Below are 17,097 nucleotides of genomic sequence, written 5' to 3'. Positions count from 1 at the left end.
ATATTTGCAAACTTTCTCCCATTTTATATTCATGTACGTGTCAGGCACCAAGATGGTACATGAATTTGTTTTTGTTGCTAAAGAAGCAAGTAAACATGTTAACATTTAATCTTCCAGTAATGGAATTGGAAACAAAAATCTCAGCAACTTACAATGCTGTTCAGAGATATTTTTCCGCTGCCTGTTGTGAGAAGTTAGGGTATGTAAAATAAATGATGTATGGAGCTGTAGGAATGCGACTTTTCCAGACTACCTTATGTCTAAGGAACATTAAACATAGGGTTCTCGTTTAGCAAATAAATAACCATTCATTTCAATGGCTGCATAGTCTGGACTTTCGTGCATATTTTTGCAAAGATAAGGAGAGGCCATTAGGGATTTAATATAAAATAAATCGCCAAGGGGTCTTCTTGTAGTCCTAGTCTTTTTGCCACATGGTGTGTTACTAATGTGCATAAATGGGCTTAAATGAATTTGTTATCTGTATTACATTTGCAGTATGTATATATTTATATATTATTTTTTAATTGTGTTTAAAAATAAAACATTAAATACATCATTTTGGAGAGTTGAGAACGTAAAATACGTAAATCAATCAGCTTCAATTAGTATTAAAAATGTCAGTATATTAGATTTGCCTGTGGGTGTATTTACCCCACAGAGTTTAATATATTTTAGTTTGTTGTGTACGAGGTAGCCATATGGTTAATTTGTCACCTTATAAGAATACATTGCTACAATCCAAGCTCCATTAATGACATAACGCTTTTGTGTCTTTGAAAGAGTCCATATCTTAGTTGTTTTATTGATGCCCTAGGTCAGATTCTGAACATTGTCTGTACGCAGCACTGATGGCTTTGACTAACCAAGCAGCTTTGCTGCTTTACTTCCTTCTCAAGTTACTCTTACCACATTTACCATTATAGAAAATAGCAGAGAATGCTCTGTATTATATGAAACTATTTAATATTACTTATTATTATATCCACAAGGTAGTCGCTATCAGAGTTTACCTTTAAACTTTTTTTTAACAATAAGTGGAAATTAATAAATTATAACCTGGTAAGATTTAAGAGATAGGTATGTTCGTTTTTAGATTAGATTCCAGGATGATTCCAAATGGTTTTGATAATATATTTGAAATAGAGTTGCTCATTTCAAAAAAAAGGCCCAGTAGAAATAGCTCTTATTAAAGAAATCATTTTTAAAAATTAGAGATGCCAATTAATTTTCTATTACTTTTCATTAATAATCTGCTAAGGGATGTTGAATTGTTGTATCCATGCCAAATTTTCTAGATCTATTTTGCATTCCAAACATAGACTATGGTATAAATATATTCTTCTAATATTCTTTACTGCTAATCAATTTCACTTGAGGCTATCCTTGTCAAAGAGAGAAAAAACTTTTTAAATTGCATGCAGTGAATATTTTCTTTTCAAGCAGTCCTAATGCAATACTGTCATGTGTAGAAACATCATTCAATTAAAATATTTGTTAGATAACTACTAGACCTTGGTTAATAGCTTTTATTCATATTTAGTTCCTACACAAATGAAGTCATTGTTTTATAATCAAAAAACAAGGAGAGGGCAGTTGGTGAGCATGTGTGTGTAACCTTTGCGTTTGACTGGTAAGGAAAACACTGCTTATTTAGGCTTCTCTAAATTTGACCAATTTATCATTTGGAGGTTGTTATTCTTGATTTTATCACTGCTTTACTGAAGATGTTTGTGGGGCATGGGCTTTAACAGCAGGAGGTGTTTTTTGAAAAATGTTAAGTATAAAATATATCTTGTAATTTATTCAGATGTTATTCAGTGTTTGTTTCCACTCTATGACAGCGTATGCACACAATTCAACATTTTATGTGTAATCTTCAATAGATGAAAATTGCCCTTGCTTCTCTATCCATCCAGGTGAACAGGGGTGTGAGGCTCGCTGTAGAGGTGAATTCTATATCCAGAGGAATAGGGCGCAATGTCTTCCTTTTCTGAAGGAAATTACAAAATCAAAAAATCCAAAAGTTATTTAACCTCACAGAGATTAGCAATCCATTGTCAAAACACCAAACAGCACTTTGGGCTGACAATTAAAGGTGAAAAAGAAGAGTTGGAAAATTAATCTGGATCTTTTAAATTTCAAATTGTTATTATTTTATTGCCCATAAATAACAATTTTAAAAACCTCATTTACATTTTGCTTTGCTGTTTCCAAATAAATTCTCAATCATGTCTCTAATAGAAAGCGAGAGGGCTGATTAAAAAAGGATGAGTTCATGTCCTTTGTAGGGACGTGGATGAAGCTGGAAACCATCATTCTCAGCAAACTATCGCAAGGACAAAAAACCGAACACCGCATGTTCTCACTCATAGGTGGGAATTGAACAATGAGAACACTTGGACACAGGAAGGGGAACATCACACACCGGGGCCTGTCGCGGGGTGGGGGTATGGGGGAGGGATAGCATTAGGAGAAATACCTAATGTAAATGACGAGTTAATGGGTGCAGAACACCAACATGGCACATGTATACATGTGTAACAAACCTGCACGTTGTGCACATGTACCCTAGAACTTAAAGTATAATTAAAAAAAAGAAAGAAAGAGAGAGGGCTGAGATTTTCATCTGGGGTCTTTGGTCTCTTGGCCACTGCTGCTGCCCATTCCAGATAGGTATTTGCCACTAGGGGACATTTCTAGAAAACAGGCATTTGAGCAGTGGGTCTCACAGCCTCTTTTTCTATCACCTATGGGTAGGTGGTCTAAGCCTCTTCTGTGGTCACTAAACTCTTCCTAATAAAAAATATTTTGTTCCTGTCATATTTGAGTGTCAATAAACTATAAACCATACCAAACAAGTCAGTATTAACTGCAATACAATTGCTACTAAACAAAACAGAGTTTTATGGTATCTATAAAGATATCTACAGTGATCACGCAGTTCTTTTGTTTGCCTTCTTGTTGGAGCAGAAATTTTATTGCCCTGACCACCCAGGCTTAATATACTCACGGATCAAAGTTGTTTCATGTTCTGATAACCACATGCTCTTTCTCTGGACCCAACATGATGTAACAGGGCACTTTTTATGTTTAACTTAGGACAAATGATCCTGCCTCTTTCTCCCACCATGCACACATCCTGAACATCATATTCTTCCTTGTTCAATATTAAATTGAGGCTCTGTAGTAATAATGTGTATGCTCAGTGTGGCAAAAATAAATTTTACATATTGATCAAGATTTGGCAGTACACCTATGGATTGCACATAGTACATTCATTGGAAAATCACTGATTTTTTTTTTTTTTTGAGACAGAGTTTCACTCTTGTTTTCCAGGCTGGAGTACAGTGGTGCCATTTTGGCTCACTGCAACCTCCACCTCCTGGGTTCAAGCGATTCTCCTGCCTCAGCCTTTGGAGTAGCTGGGATTACAGGCATGTGCCACCACACCCGACTAATTTTTGTATTTTTAGTAGAGATGGGATTTCACCATGTTGGCCAGGCTGGTCTCAAACTCCTGACCTCAGGCGATTCACCCACCTCGGCCTCCCAAAGTGCTGGGATTACAGGCGTGAGCCACCGCGTTTGGCCAAAAATCACTGGTCTTAAATTTTGATCACATTGTCCCACATAAGAAGCCTGCCAGGGTGATCTGGACTGGCTTAAGTGTAATTCTCCAAAAAGTTCTTTTCCAAAGTTAGCAGTAGGCAGGGCAGTAACTTGTGTCCCTTTTCCTCAAAGCCTCCTCTCCTGACCTTGGTCCTTGGTATCTTACTATTTCCAGGATTCAGAAGAGTCATGGGAAGTCAAATCCAATAAGAGACTCTGGACCAACTCACACCGTTTAGTATAGGACCCTTCTCCTCTTAGATCTGCAGCCTGGTCATGTGCTTAAGGACGCTCTAATAATAGAGAAGATGGGGGAGGCTTGTGGTTTATGTGGTCATGTAAGGTGCTCTGGTGTAGGCCTCTGAGAATATGCCACTGTTTAATTTTTAGCATTTTTTTTATGGCAATCACTTCAAAAATGACTTTAGAAATATTTGATTGTTCATCCATGTTCATAGCAGCACTATACACAATAGCCAAGGAAGCAACTCAAGTGTCCATTCACAGATGAGCGGTTAAACAAAATGTTGTATAACATACCATGGGAGAGTACTGAGCCTTAAATAGGAAGGAAATTCTGACACACACTAGAACATGGATGAACCTTGAGGACATGAGGCTAAGTGAAGTAAGCCAGATACAAAAAGGCAAATACAGTATGATTTCACTTATTGAGGTACCTAAAGTAGTCAAATTCATAAAGACAGGAACTAGTATGGTAGTTGCCAGGTGCTGGGTGAAGAAAGAAATGGACAGATGTTATTTAATGGATATTGAGTTTCATTTTACAAGATGAAAACATTCTAAACATTGGTGGCCCAGCAATGTGAATATACTTAATACTTCTGAACTATATACCTACAAATGGTTAAGATGGTAGATTTTATGTTTTATGTTTTTTTAACTACAATTAAGAATAAGAAATTTAAAAAATAGGGTTGTTATATTGAAACTCGTGAAATTCAGTTCCATGTTGCTTTAATCATGGGAGAGGGGAGAAAAGGAATTCCCTTCTGATGGTGCTTCTCATCCTATGTGTTTATCGCATGGGTAAAATCTGTAAAGACAAACAGGGCAAGATTTGAACTAAAAAGTGAGCTCCAACAAAAAGCGCAGCTAAAGAGTGTCTGCTCTTAGGAAGGAGGAGGGTGGTTGCCAGGCAGCACCCATTCCTACTCCCCTTCAGACCCTGCCTGTATGTTTATGAATATATCAGGACTTCTGTTTAAAACACCAGATGGATACATCAACCCCTTCCCCTCTCTACCATTCCAGAAACATAGCACCAGAACTGCTGCTGCTTTTTAGCGGGCAATGGCTAGGCCCCTTGTGATCCTGTGTACTTGGTTGCGGGGAGCAGGGTGGGGGCCGGTTCAAGATCTATGAAAAAGACAAGTTAAAAAACCCTCGATATTTGCAAAGAAAACCACATTTCACCTATATAAACTGTATGGTAGAACTATTAAACAAAGGAAAAAGACAGTTTGGTGAATGTAACTTCTAAATTTTCAGACTTTTGGGAAACAATTTTTAAAATAATAACTAGTTTTCTTTCTCTTGAATAACAATAAATAAGCATATAATTATATTATCTGGTAAAATATGCATATGTTACCAAGAAAAGAAAACTAACCAAACAAACAAACAAACAAAAACAGCTGAACTCACCCTTGACTATCACCTCAATCTCAAACCAGAAGTAATTGCCAATTTGGTGTATCCCTTTTCAGTTCTTTTTCTGTGCATTTTTATATATTTATACCTATAGAAATGTATTTTTTCAATTATATAGAATGTAAAAGAGAAACTATAACTAATGAAATACATTCTTTCTGACCTGATAATTCCTATTACTATTTTTAAACTAAAAATAATACATATATAAAGTTAGAAAATTTTAACAGTACACAGTGATCAAAATGTAAAGTAAACCCTTTTTTCTCCCCAATTCCTCTCCCAGTAGTAACACTGTTAAATGCTTGTGTGTGTGTGTGTGTGTGTGTGTGTGTGTATGTGTGAGTGTGTGATTTCATTTTGGAAACAATCTCAGTAAATGGGTGTATTGGTCAGGGTTCTTCAGAGAGACAGAGCCAACAGCGTCTATATTAATTTTGATCTGAAAGCTGGCAGGATCAAGATCCAAGAAGAATGAATGTTTCAGTTTGCATCCTAAGGCCAGAAAAGACTGAAGTTCTGCAGGAGGGGCTCCCTCTTCCTCAGCCTTCTTGTTCTATTTGAGTCTTCAGTTGATTGGATGGGGTCTACCCACAAGGGGGAAAGTGGTCAGCTTTACCTGGTCTGCTAATTCCAGTGTTAATCTCATCCAGAAACACCATCAGAAACATACCTAGAACGTAATGTTTGGCCAAATGTCCGGACATCCCATGTGGCAGTCAAGTTGACACATACAAAATTAACTATCACAATTAGGAAATGCATAAATGCCAGCTGTAAGGAGGCATTCTTTCAGTCTACCCATTTTATAGTAAAACAGGCTGTGTGAGTAGCATAAAGTGCATGCCAGACACTTGTGACACCAATCAGGGGAAGAAGTGGTGGGGGCCCTGCCAAAACGAGGATCTTGATGATTCAAGTTCTTTTACAGAATCCTCTCAGATTTCTGCTTTCTCACCACGCATGTTTCTTTGCCTATCCTTCCTGGGGCATGAGGGCCTCAGGAGGAGAAGCATGTGTGCTTCTCCTGTGCCCTGGGGTAATGATCGTAGCGAGGCTTTATTTTATCAGCCCTTGTCATTTAATGATATTGTCATTGAACCAGTCCATTGCATGGTCCCTTCTACAGTTCCTCTTCTTGCTTATTTAAAAAATTCCTTTGGAGCTAGCAAGATTTGGATCTTAGGTTGCTAATAGAAGAGTGCTGTGCGTTCTTAATCAATTTACCTGGCAAAATTTTATGAGTGATCATATATCTTTTGTAAAGAAAAGCATTTTATTTACCCAAATTATACACAAACTTGATTTAAACATTAGAGCCTGGGTTAAACTTTGAAATGAGGCACCTGTGAAGTGAGTGATTGGAGCAGTAAATTAGTTCCCTTGATTTATCAGATTCTGCAGTTGTTTTAGGGTAGTCTTATAGTCCCAATATCTATCTGTTTGAGTCTTATTCTCTCAGAAATTTTCTCAATATGAAAAGTCAATGTCCAGGCAGAAGTAAGTACTTCAATATTAAATGGTTTCTGGCCATTTGTTAAAAAAGTTATGTGTGATTTTTATGTACACCTGGGGCTTTGAATTAATGGGATGTACTAACCACCAGGTATAGAAGGTGGACTACATGATTCATTAAAAGTACCGTATTTGGATCCTGTCAATAAAATTCTGTATTTTTACAGTGAACAAAATATTTGCATTTATCTCCCCTTCCTTCCTCTGCCCCTTTCTGTGCCCCCTCTTTCCCCTTTTAGGCTCGTGTACGAGAAACCATAAGGCAGAGATAACATGATCACATCACTTTTGGGAGAACATGTTCCCCCCCAGGGGCTATTAGTAACTCAAAATCAGGTTGAATCACAAACCAAGACAAGTTGAATTGTGAATTGTCTCTGGGCTGGGGCTGTTTCAAGATCCAATGGGGTCTGCTAAGATGGGATTCACAGAATGACATTGGAGGGATCAGAAATAAGACTCCTCTCAAAGGCAGGGGTCTGGGTCTAGTGCCTGACTTCTCTCAATGTTTGTCTGGGTCTCCGCAGTTTGGTGACCATAGTTATGGTGTTTTGACGGTGTGATGTCTTTGAAGCCCAGTGTTACTGATGGTAGCATTATCTAGAAGAAGGCAGATCTGCTCTTTGGACACATGTGTGCCCGAGATACTGATAGGGTATGATACTGAGACCTAGCTAGAGTAATAGTTCATGCATATTCATTCTGGAGATTGGCCAAAGCTTCCTCTCAGCATCCGACAGCTGGAACCCAGTCACCCTGGCCAGCGTCATTCAATTAGGCCCCCATTCCCAGGTAAGGCTTCTCTGTTGTCTCTGACCATATGTTAGAGCAGTGGGAGTCCAGTAACTTCTCTTGCCTTCCTTCGTGGCAGGCAGAAGAGCATTGGAGGGTATTTTTTCCTTCTAGTAGGTCTAGATCAACAGACTGATAATTTGAGTAATAATAATTATAATAATTGGTAATACATATCAAATTCTGAGTATGTTCTGGACACTTTGCTTAAAACTTAATGTGATTTGTCCTATTTAATTCTTAGGGCCACTCCATGAGGTAGTTACTTGGTATTTGCATTCCCATTATACATATATAGCAGATGACTGAGGCCTGGAGAAGGTATGTAACTTTGCTCCAGGTCGGACAGCTACTAAATGGTGAAGAAACTAAGCTTCTTTCCAGGGATTCCCCTTCCAGGTGCTGCACTCTTTCTTTTTCTTTCTTTCTTTTCTTTTCTTTTTTTTTTTTTTGAGACAGAGTCTCTCTTTGTCGCCAGGCTGGAGTGCAGTGGTGCGATCTGGGCTCACTGCAACCTCTGCCTCCGAGATTCAAGCGATTCTCTTGCCTCAGCCTCCCGAGTAGCTGGGACTACAGGTGCCGGCCACTATACCCAGCTAATTTTTGTATTTTTAGTAGAGACAGGGTTTCACTGTGTTGGCCAGGGTGACCTCGATCTCTTAACCTCATGATCCCCCTGCCTCAGACTCCCAAAGTGCTGGGATTAGAGGCGTGAGCGACCGCGCTTGCTCGGAGGCCACGCTCTTTGCCACCACCTTACTGCCTCCAGATACCTCCTGAGGCTGAGCCCCAGGACCTGAGTCTGAGCCCCAGGGCCTGAGTCTGAAATCCTGGTTCCGCCATTTGCCGTATCAGCATATTTATTTATTTTCTCTGAAGCACCGTATCTCGTTGGTGAAAAAGATACTTAAAAACCTAGTTCATAGGATTGTTTTTAAGATTTAGTGTAGGTAAAATTCTCAGTAGTTCCTGATATATATTAAGTGCTCAATAAATAGTAACTAGGCTTATTCAAGTAGGCCTTATTAAAACAATAAAAAAAACCTGCTTGGCTTCAGACAAAGCAAAGCATTGTTAAGAAACAAAGGGATATCTGTGGTTGCCCAAGCCCTTACTGGGTAAGTTCATAATGTCTTTATAGCCCACGCCTTTTTGAAAAGCAGGCTGGAAGAAATATCAGATTTGCTGAAATGCTATAGACCATGTTGTATGGAACAAAGAACTATGAAATGGGAATTAAAAGACTGGGATTCTAGACCTAGATTTGTAATGAACTAGCTGGGTGAACATAAGATAATTGTGTAACCTCTCTGAGCCTTTTTTTTTCCTTTTTCCTTTTTTCAAGAACAATAATGGGCAGGGTGTAGGAACAGGGCTGAAAATTAGATGTGTGTGACCTCTTGAGTAAAAACTTCTATGATTCTAAGTCTAAGCCAATTCAAACTGGTGATATGTAGTTGAGCAAATGATGCCCAGAGTTCCTGCTCCCTTCACAGTTATTTCTGGTTTGAATGGAACCTGGTGGAAGGTAAGAGAGTCACCCTTCTGAGCCAGCTGCAGGGTCTCTCAGTACAGTATCTGTTGCCATCAGTGGCTCTAATGAGATGGCCCCTAGATAGCCATAATGGACCTTAGCTTAGCTTCATTCATTAACTTCATTCACTAACATTGATTTCATTCTGTTAATCATTGAGGCAAATGTTCGTCAATCCTCCACCCCTTTACAGAACACATTTACAACTTCTGCTTGTAAACCTCCTCTTGGGTTAATAACGATCATGTTTATTGTTCATTATTATTTATTGTTCATTGTTTGCTATGTGCAGAGTTATTTACATTATTTACTTAACTCTTTGTGTACATATCTCTTAGTGTTTGAAACGGTGTCCCTTTATTCTACTAATTTGCCACTTCCTCCAGTATAAGAAGCCACAGTCAGGAAGCTCCTTCTGTATTCTGCTTTGCCTGTATATTATAATTGCAGAAGATGTACCAAACCCCACATAGCATAATAGACTTGGATTTGGATTCCTTATACTGGCACTTTAACTTTGGACAAATTCTTTAGCCCTAAGCATCAGCTTTGTTGCCAGTAAAATGGACTAGTAAGCCCCCCCCTTTCAGGGACACCAAGGACATTAGAGAAAATGTAATTAAAATGAAGTACCTTGCTAGCGTATCATGAATACTGTACTAGCATTTGCTAGATAGCTAGCATAATATTGCCTGAATCTAGAGAAACAAATATGTTTACATTAAAAGACCAAAATAAAAATAAAGTTGAGAAAATATTTGCTATTATTGGCAAATATTAACATCTTTATGAAGAATCTTTACAAATTAATAAGAACATAGCTAAATCTTTCATTTAAAAAAGAACAAAAGACTTAAATAGCTAATAAATCTATGAAAAAATATTTATCTTTAAGTAGTGGACAAAATGTACATTAAAACCATAATATGTTAGTTTTGCTGATAGAATTATTTATTTTTTGAATAATGCAGATGAGAGTGTTGCATCCTGATGACCCAGGCTATTTCTCTCTGCCTAACAATATCATCTGGGGGGCATGTGGAGAAGCATCCTGCAGCCCTCTCATTCCTCTCGTTCTGTCCTCTGTGAGACTTTAGTCCTGACCTGCCTCAGTACCTGTATTAGTCCATTCTCATGCTGCTAATAAGGACATACCCGAGATTGGGTAGTTTATAAAAGAAAGAGGTTTAATGGACTCACAGTTCCACATGGCTGGGGAGGCCTCACAATCATGGTGGAAGGTGAAGGAGGAGCATAGTCACGTCTTACATGGTGACAGGCAAGAGGGCATGTGCAGGGAACTCCCCTTTATAAAACCATCAGAGACTTATTTACTATCACGAGAACAGCATGGGAAAGAGCCACCCCCATGATTCAATTACCTCCCACCAGGCCCCTCCCACCACACATGGGAATTATAGCAGCTATAATTCAAAATGAGATTTGGGTGGGGATACAGCCAAACCATATCAGTACCCCACTTATACACTGCTCCCACCCTGGCCTCGCACAAAGGCACAGGAAACACTGATGTTGTCTACTTTCTCAGACCCTCCTTGGGAAAGTGGCTACAGGTCAGTGCTGCCCCTGCATGCTCAAATCTGTCTGAAGTGTTCCCTTCCCTCCCTCCTTCTCCCCAGCCCCTGCCCTTTCTCAGGTCCTGCCGGCATCTCTCCCAAGGCCTCACCAGCCTCTCAGCTTTCTTGCTTTCCTTTCGGATTCTTTCCCGCTCCCTTAGTCAGGTGCTTCTGAATCTAGTCGGGGGACAGGGTACTCTGGCTCTTTATCTATTCTTCCAAATCCATTGTATTCCTTGAGTCCTTTCTCTGCTATGCAGTTGTATCACCTCAGCCATGATCAGTGGATGCCCTGTGGTCTTCCTTTGATGAGATAAAACTCAGGAAGTCAGTATTATTGGTACGGTATTATCGTACCAATAATAATTGGTGCGGTATTATCGTGCCAATAATAATTGGTGCGGTATTATCGTGCCAATAATAATTGGTGCGGTATTATCGTGCCAATAATAATTGGTGCGGTATTATCGTGCCAATAATAATTGGTGCGGTATTATCGTGCCAATAATAATTGGTGCGGTATTATCGTGCCAATAATAATTGGTGCGGTATTATCGTGCCAATAATAATTGGTGCGGTATTATCGTGCCAATAATAATTGGTGCGGTATTATCGTGCCAATAATAATTGGTGCGGTATTATCGTGCCAATAATAATTGGTGCGGTATTATTGTGCCAATAATAATTGGTACAGTATATGGTACAGTAGTATTAATACAGTATATTACAGTATGTAGTCACCATTCTGTGCATTAGGTCCACAGAACTTACTCATCACATAGCTGAAAGTTTGTGCCCTTTGACCAACATCTCCCCATGAACTGCAATCCCTCAACCTCTGGCAGTCACTGTTCTGCTCTCTGCTGTTACGAGTTTGACTATTTTAGACTTCACATATAAGTGAGATCATGCAGTATTTATCTAAAAGAATCAGTTTTAAACTTGAATTCCAAATAGTAGTAAAATGTGCTTTTCTTGACTTCAAAAAGTTTGGTCATTAACTGTCTTCCATTGTATTTGGAAGCCTCATTGGATTTCTAATCATGTTGTTTCTTGAGTGCTTATTGAATATGATGACACTCCAAATAAACTGAATGGAATTAATTCAAGAATAAAACATCATTTCTTGTTGTGTGTCTCAATCTGATATTTGCCAGATGGGAAACCCAGCATCATTCTCACAGCAGGTCTCATTTATGGCAAACACACATCCACATCCAGTGAATATGAGAAAGCACAACCTTTCTCCTCCTTATTTTTATAAGATCTATTGTGGACTTTTTTCCTTTGCTTTTCCTGCACCGATCCTAATTTAATTAAATGCAGCTTTCCTGGGAGTCAGGGTGGGAAGTGGGTTACTGCTGGTGGGTACAAAACAAATGGCAACTACATCAAATGGTACCTAGAGAGAGAGAGAGTAGCAGTTTTATTGTGGCCTGCTTCTTAGATTTGAGAATACAGATGTCAGAAGTGACTGATTATATGTTCTGATGTTTTACTGGCATGAAAATTCCCCATTAACTAGTTAACTAGAGGTCACTGTGGCTAGAAGTGCTGTAGTTTTCTATAATTGACATATCACTAAATAATCTATTGATTAATTCATTATTGCAACAAACTGGGCCATGTGCTAGCATGGGAATTGTTGGGACACAAAGACATGGCCTCTTTCCTCAAGCTGCTCTCAGAAGGTAGCCTAGCTTTTAGAAAACCGCCTTCTAGTAAACCTGCATGCTTACTTGGAGTATGAACAAAGTCAGCCTGGAGGGTTCAGAGGAAGCTTCATGGAGAAAAAGAGCGTTCAAACCCTTGGAACAAGGACTCCTTATCAGTTCCTGCATTTTATTGGCCCATCTGGAAATTCATGTTGCAACTTCCCAAGGCTTAATTAACTTAGAAGTGGCCCTACCCCTACTACCTTTGCTTTTTGACCCTTGTTCATGATAAAGAGGGGGTTGCACATTTATCTGAGGATCTTGTTGCATCATTCTTAGAACCAGGGCCATGAGCTCCTCTAAGAAGAATCCCCTGCCCAGCCCCTCCATATCTGATGCATCATTAGGGACCACCAAGATGTTAATGAAGATTCGTAGACAATAATTCCTGGTTGTCAATCACCCAGGACTTTCAGGATGTGAGAGGAGAGAGGAGAGGCCCAGGCAGGAGAATGTTAATCAATGGTGAAGCAGAAAACTCTCCTCGCTGACCATAGCCCTGTCTCCCAGCCATAAGCGTGTGGGGAAACCTTGCGGGGATGCTTGGTGGTATCTAATTGAAGAGTTCCTACCTTGCTCCTTGGTCGACTCCTAATGGAGGGCCTTCTAGGGAAGCTGCATGTGCCAGTAGTCGTCTCTGTTTTGAATATTGCTGCTGATCCACCAAGTGCTATTTGCAGAGGAGAGGCCTCCACATTGGAGCCCCCTAGAGTAACAGCTTTTATTTGGAAAGAAGGTGTGATTGCTGGATACAGTGAGAAGACCACTGGATGAGAGATTTACAGTCTGGGAGTCGAGTCTTGGCTCCATGATCTACTAGTGCCATAAACTTCAGCAAGTCAAAACCTCTTCAAGCCCCATTTCTTCTTTTGTAAAATGGGAATAATAGTGATTGCTATGGTTACATCAAAGAGTCATGATGTTTGAAAGGTCAGTGGATATGAAGCCCATCGTAACAGGTAAAACACTACCAAAGCAGGAGGAATTATCTGGAAGGTGAAGTTTCTTGATTTTTATATTGGCTCAAGATGGCAATATAAACACTTGAAGGGGCTTGTCTTGAAGCTGTGCCTGCAAAGTACTTTTCACAAAAATGTAAACATATCTATTATCCATCTGAAAATATGAGGGTGGAGGCTGAAGAAAATTATGAGGAAATACCTCAAGCTCCTACTAGGCCCTCCCTCGAGTCTTCCCTGGGAGAGAAGGATCCTTGAGAGTTTGTATGATACTTGCTCTTCCTAACAAGGCACAGCCAGGATAGAGCTACCTTAACTCCATCTTGAAGCTTATATACATACCCTTTCCTGAGATTCACATTAATAAAACAGAGACACAGATTGGGACCTGACTCATTTAATTCCATGAACCAGACCTGTTTTGAGTGCCAACCACGTGTCAAGAATTAATTAGTTTCTCTCTACTTGCAAATATGAGTCTCTCTCTCTTCTTCTTATAAGATTTGTGATCTCTGCCATCTCCAGTCACCAGATGTGGACCCACTCAGGTTGTCTTCATTGTCAAATTGGAATAGTGATGATAATGAACAAATTTCAAATGTTTAAGTTGTGTCAAGCACTGCTTTAAGTGCTCTTTGTGCATTTATTCAATACTTGCCACACACTGTCATTGTTGTCAACACCCCCATTTTACAGATGAGCAGGACTGAGCTTTTCCCCAAGGGCACATGGCTAGTGAATAGAGACGCCTTTCAATCCAGGAACTCTGGCTCCAAATGCATGCCTGGGACCACTGTGCTACAGTGCACCTTAAGAAGTTTACAAAGAGGAAAGTAGTGGTTTGTGAGTTTAATGTCTAGTATATATAATAACTATCAACTGAATTCACAATCATTTACTTGTGGTAACTCTAGCCACGGTAAGAGATGTTTCTTTCGACTAGAATATATCTGTTTGGTGAGTTAACATCTGATGGTTGCTTGATGGTGTTTTGACTCTTATGCCTTCAGTAAAACTAAGGAAATTATTACCTAGGAAATGCCATGTCTTTAGGAGACACAAATCTTTCAAAGAAATAGGTCCTGTGAGTTATAAGGCTCTCATAGTCTATTGACAAATATTAGAAAACCAGGTGAGGGCACAAAGAACTTTAGTTGCTGGTGATGGTTTCAGAAGTCAGGGACTCTTGAGCAGAATCTTAAAGGATGGAGAAGCTAGGTGGAAGAAAGGGGGAAAAGGCATCCTAGACAGGGAATGTTCCGAGGCCATGTGTGGGAAGGAACGCTTGGTGACCGTGGAGATGTTGGAAGCTGCGGCAGCACAGACAGGGCCGGAAGCTGCAGTCACAGGAGAGGAAGTCGGGAGGAGCTGGGCTCTAAGGCCTTCGGCACTGTGCAACTAGACGGGGCTTTCTCCTGTGGGCGGTGGGAGGCGGGATTGGAGAGGACTGTCTAGTGACCATGAAAGCATCGTGGAGGCCATTGCTATTAACAGGCCAGGTTGAAGCTGCTGCAGGACTGGAGCAAAGCAGTGTCTTTGGCTATGGAGACAAAGGGATGAGCGTGTGCGATGTGTGCAATTTTCTACCTTAAAAAAAATAAATTTATAAGTGGAAAAGTGAACTACAGTATGTAGAAAAAGGTTAACAAACATGGCAAAGGATCACTTTTTTTAAAATTTTACTTTACGTTCTGGGATACATGTGCAGAAAGTGTAGGTTTGTTACACAGGTATACATGTGCCATAGTGGTTTGCTGCACCTATCAACCCATCATCTAGGTTTTAAGTCCCACATGCATTAGGTATTTGTCCTAATGCTCTCCCTCCCCTTTTCTCCCACCCCCCGAATCACTTTTTTTAAAAGTCAGCAATAAAAATAAATTGAAACTAAATCAAATAAATTGATACTACAGAGAACAAAATAATAAGTATAACAATGTAATATAGTAGTAAAAGAAAATAATAATAATAAAGAGAATAAAAGCCACTTTGGTGATAAAAGAGTAAGAAAAGTTGTAACAAAGAATCAAAGTTGATATAGTATGCCAAGACACTGTAAGAAAAAGTAATTTAGAATGACAGATTTTGAAAAAACTTAATTTTCAGCAAGTTTAAAAAATTGATAGGGCAGATAAAAAGTGTGAGTTCCTAATTGGAATTCTCAAATGTAGCAAATTCTATGGATCGTCATTAGAAAGGGGAGGTGCAGAGGACACTGAAGGCAGGGAGCATCTCAGGTCTTGCTCCTGACAATCATGAAGGCCCAGGAGCGGTCCCCTCCACCCATGAGGCGTAATCAGTCATCCTTCTGGCTTCAGCAGTCTTGCATGCATGTACCACAAGGAGCCACTGGATTTCTCATTTGCATGGCTACATCGGGGACCATGCTGTTAAGTGCAATCAGTAATATAGGGAGAGGAGCAAGGAGGTGAAAGAAAGAGAAGATAATGAGTTTGATTTTGAACCTTTTGAGCTTTAAATATCTAATGTTCATCTAAGGCAATATAGCCCATAGGCAGCATCTATTGGAACTTAATAAAAATAAGGGTCTAGGCATTCAGGTTAGTGGTGGGGATGGAAGAAAAGACTTGAGAGCCATTGAAATTCTTGTGGGGAAGTCCAAAGCAACAGAGCAGGAGAGGATTGGTAAGCGATGTGTTGGAGAAAAGATAAAAGTCGTGGAAGCAAAGGCTAGAAGCTAATATGTGTCAAGAGGAGAGCCAGAGATGGCCAGAAGCTAGTATCCATAATAGGAGAATTCAACTCATGACACTGGTTTCCTTGATTTAAGGATCTCAGACATGCGTTGGGTCCTGCTGTTGGTTGTGGCTCACAGAGATGGGGACGATGACAGCTCAAAGTTCTTTGTATCCTGGTTCCTTTTGACCAGTGTGAGCTTAAATCTAATATTTCTTTGAATCCCTAATGTTGATATCACTTAGAGTTCTTATATTCTCTCCTATGAGCATCAGTTCAAAGATAACATTATTTATTGGACTATCCATGAACAAAGAGGGACAGAAGTTCAGAGACATTAGTGAAAGCACCTGAGCTGTCTGAATCCTCTCCAAACCTGGTAAATGATTCCTAAAAGATGAGGGAATTCAAATTCTGGCTTCTGCTGAGAATTGAATATTTCTCAAACCGCCTGATGCACAGCCCCAGCTGAGACCTAATGCAAGTATTTTGCTTAAGAGAACCCACAAATGCGAGGTGCTTCTAACAATATATGTCAAGCAGTGTGTAGCTGATGGTAGGAGTTAGATTTATGCATATTGTGGTTGTCCATTTCCAGCTGCTTTTGTGAAGTCAAACTTTTTTATGTTAACAGATCACATTATTATCACATTTACTGGAGAATAATGAGATATGGTGGTGATACATCATTGGCAGCTCATAGCGCCATTTGAAAACATGCTTGCTTTTAAGTCTGAAATAATGGGTCAAAGAGAGAGAGGCACACTTTGGCATGTACACTCACACACACACACACACACACACGCACACAGAGCTCTTAACAACTGGTCCTGAGTAGCTCTTTGTAAATGCTTTATTGCCAGGAGTGAACCCTAAAGTGGCTCACAAGAGTGCCCTATTTCTTTCAATTAACTACGAGAACAAACACATCTCAAAGTTGAGATAAGTGACCAGTATGATTTGCCAAAATTCTAAAGCGCACTCACCATGAAATGGATAAAGGTTACCTTTGGGGATTTGCA

At 39.6% G+C, this 17,097-nt stretch overlaps 1 protein-coding gene across 8 annotated transcripts in view; it reads left to right on the top strand.

The window, feature by feature from the left end:
• The window catches only part of PRUNE2 (prune homolog 2 with BCH domain), a 294,626-nt gene that overhangs the window by 103,935 nt on the left and 173,594 nt on the right, over positions 1-17,097 (top strand). The gene's annotated exons all lie outside the window — the stretch shown is intronic.

This window comes from Pan paniscus, chromosome 11 (genome assembly GCF_029289425.2).
Source record: "Pan paniscus chromosome 11, NHGRI_mPanPan1-v2.0_pri, whole genome shotgun sequence".
In the NCBI taxonomy this organism is placed as follows: domain Eukaryota; kingdom Metazoa; phylum Chordata; class Mammalia; order Primates; family Hominidae; genus Pan; species Pan paniscus.
This window is presented reverse-complemented; position numbering and strand designations above follow the sequence as displayed.